The following is a 3467-nucleotide window of genomic DNA, read 5'->3' as shown; positions in this document are numbered from 1 at the left end:
CCCAAATTCAAGCTCCCTTTCTGCCCTCTGTAACAACCCACTCAAGTCATTTATGCTGCCCATAAATTCATGGGCCTTGGGCAAGGCCCTGGAGCCTGGCCAGCTTATCACCATCTATATCTTTGTAGAAAATTGACTCTCCCTCTCCTGTCAGCTAGGGCTGAGGGATAGTGGTCCTATCGTGTATACAAGACACTGCTTTGTTCTGGTTCTCGCTGACATCTGTAGCTTATATTTCCACTCCCTCTTCCTTGAGGGTTCCTAAGACTCAACTCCTTCCCATTTTGCCTCTCTGTGAGTCTGTGTATATGCGTGTGTGTCTATATTATAGACGTGCCATTTTACATTCAAGCACACACATGGTGGGGGGCGTATTTACAATTGACTGCTGATGGTATCTCACCCCAGACAAAATGCTGCAATGCAGACATGGTGTAGCTCAGTCCCACAAAGAAATAGGGGATGTTGAGAAACCTACCCAGCTGTTTCTAGTGTGCATTGATGTTTAGACCTCTGACACAACCTTCTGGCCCTACCCTATGGGTTTAAGATACACATTGTCCAAGTACAATGTTCAAAGGTGGGACTATGAAAATCGATTGGACTCTGTGGGCTGTAATCAATGAGTTGATGGATGTGTATGAAGGTGGCGGGAAACGAGGAGATAGGAAATTAAGGGACTTGGTCATTTGGGACGTGTCTTGGAGGGTGTTTTTTTCTCCTTGGTCTCTTCCTGTGTTGATGCTTCTTGGATGCCAGTGAGGTTAGCAGTTGGGCTCTATCGTGCCGCTTTCATGGTCATGTGACCATGGACCGAAACCTATGAAATCATGAACCAAAATAAGTTTGTTTACTATGTGAGTTGCTAGGCAACGTGGAAGAGTGATGAATGGGATTAACATGAAAGTGGCCAAAAATGATGCTGACCACACCAGGTCAGGACCGGATTTAATGTAGGAGGACCCATGACTTAACCCTTTAAACTCTTTGTCTGGAGGCTGCACGCTAAGAGAAGACCCAATGTTTCCCAAGTGGTTTTATCCAGACGATTCTGCCAATGTATCTGTCATCTTAGAAAATCAAGAACCTCCTGCTTCCCACTCTGGTCCTTCTCCTGACTTCACTTCTGTGTTTTTAATAGACTTTGATATCGTATGAACTAGTGGGAAATGAGTATTTAAAAAAGGGAAGGAAGCTATAAATTTTGCTGTAAAATCATTAAATTACGCACTTAAAATAAATGGATTTTTTAAGTATGTAAATTTTATTTCAATAAAGCTGCAGAAAAGGCTTGGCCAACTGTGATGCTTGTCGTGCGATTTGCTATTTGTCATAGTTCCTGTGACTTTGATCTTAATAGTAGTGTGTTTTATTACAGATGACTCAGACACCAGGGTAACCATGCAGGGAGAACACTCCGTTCTGTCAGGGAAAAAAAATCAAGTCAAATTCATTGACTTTCTTGATGAGGGTTTTCTGGTCACAGCTGAGTTGGCTGGAAGTTGGACAGCTATAGGCTGAGAGCAAAGATGGAGAGAGCACAATGTTTACGGGGATAACTGAAGGTTGTTCTCACTAAAGGGTCTGAGTCTCACGGAGTGCATTTGCAGAAGCTCCAGTGGCTGGTGGAGCTGGGGCCTAGGAGCCTTGCAAGATGGCCATTATATGTTTTGTGATGTCATGGCCAAGTGTGAGATGAGGCTAGATGAAGTGGAAAAATTTTGGTATCTATGGAATCTCACTTGTGTCACAGGATGTTTTTCTGGAAGCTATGTTAGGAGAGGATGTTTTGCTGAAGCAGACACATGAGAAGGCATGTGGTATTTAGATGGAGCACACGCTTGAAGGGGGACAGGATGTTTATGTAGAACATAAATGTAATCGCACAGAGAGGGAGAGGACATCTTTACATTGCTATACCTTGCAAGGTTTCGGTGGTCTTTGCTGGTCTTCATTCCGTAATGAGAAATTCACAAAAGAACCTGTGCTATTCGGGCTGCTTCTGGCTGCTTCTGCTCCTTCTTGTTGGTTAGAGCCTTGTGGTCTCTGCCAGATCAAGGCACTGCTACTGATTCGTATTTTGCGTTTGCTATTGGATCGTACTGCACAATGAAGATTTGAGTTACCCCAAAGAATTACTTCTAAATAGGTCCACAACTCTCTCTCTTTTCCTATCAACTTTCTCTCTCTGCTACCTCTGGTTGGTGGGCTAGAAGGTTTAAGAAACCTAAATAAAGTAGGTTTTGAAAAAATCTAAGTGTACAGATAGATTCATGGGTTTTGAGAAAGGGCTATGTCTCCTGCTGAGAGGAGATGATATGTAGGTTGTGACATTTTGGTTCTCTGGTCTACTGTGACCCATGAAATGGCCAGTGACTGACAGTCTCCCAGTAAGTGCAGCACACACTAAAAGGCTTTTGCTTGGCGTTGGGAGCTGTAGAATGTATTCATTTCTTGTCACATATCCTCGAGTATTCATGTTGGTGACAGTAGTTACTCTTCAGTTCTGCCATACAGGGAAGTGGGTCTGTACACTGAGAGAAGAGAGTGTCTGGTGGTGAGTATGTAGCATGGAGTAAGAGAAACATTACGGTGCTGGGTCTCTCTCTCTCTCTCTCTCTCTCTCTCTCTCTCTCTCTCTCTCTCTCTCTCTCTCTCTTCCCCCAACTTGACAATCTGGAACCAACTGAGAAGAGAGAACAATTCAAGAACTGCCTCCATTAGATAGACTTTGGGTAAGTCTATGGAACATTTTCTTGATTAATGATTGTTGTGGGAGGGCCCACCATTGTGGGCAAGTTCATCAGTAGTCATGTGTAAAAAGAATAGCCTTTTAGGCTGTAAGAAATAGTAATGGAGCAAGCCATGGGGAGTGTGGCGGTTTGAATAAGAAAGGCTCCCACAGTCATATATTTGAATATTTAGTTAACAGGGAGTGACAGTATTTTCAAGGACTAGAAGGATTAAGAGGTGGGCCTCATTGCAGGAAGTGGGTGTGTCAACAAGGGAGGGGTTTGAGTTTTCAAGAGCCCCATGCTTTCCCAGAGTTTCTCTCTCTCTCTCTTTCACTCACTCCCTCCATCCCTCCCTCTCTCTCTTTCTCTCTCTCTGTCTCTCTCTGTCTCTCTATCTCTCTCTCTCACCCTCCCTCCCTCCCTCTCTCTCTCCCTCCCTCAATCTCTCCCTCCCTCTCTTTCTCTTTTCTCTCTCTCCCTCCCTCCCGATCTCTCTCTCTCTCCCTCCCTCTCTCTCTCACTCTTTCTCTCCCTCTCTGTCTCTCTCTGTCTCTCTCTCTATTTCTCTCTCTGTCTCTCTCTCTCCCTCCCACCCTATCTCCCTCTCTCTCTCTCCCTCCCTCTCTCTCTCTCTTTCTCTCTCTGTCTCTCTCTCTTTCTCTCTCTCTGTCTCTCTGTCTCTCTCTGTCTCTCTCTCCCCTCTCTCTGTATCTGTCTGTGTCTCTCTGTCTC

The sequence above is a fragment of the Rattus norvegicus genome, chromosome Y (genome assembly GCF_036323735.1).
Source record: "Rattus norvegicus strain BN/NHsdMcwi chromosome Y, GRCr8, whole genome shotgun sequence".
Taxonomy (NCBI): domain Eukaryota; kingdom Metazoa; phylum Chordata; class Mammalia; order Rodentia; family Muridae; genus Rattus; species Rattus norvegicus.
The sequence above is the reverse complement of the archived record's forward strand: the minus strand, read 5'-3'. Positions refer to the sequence as shown.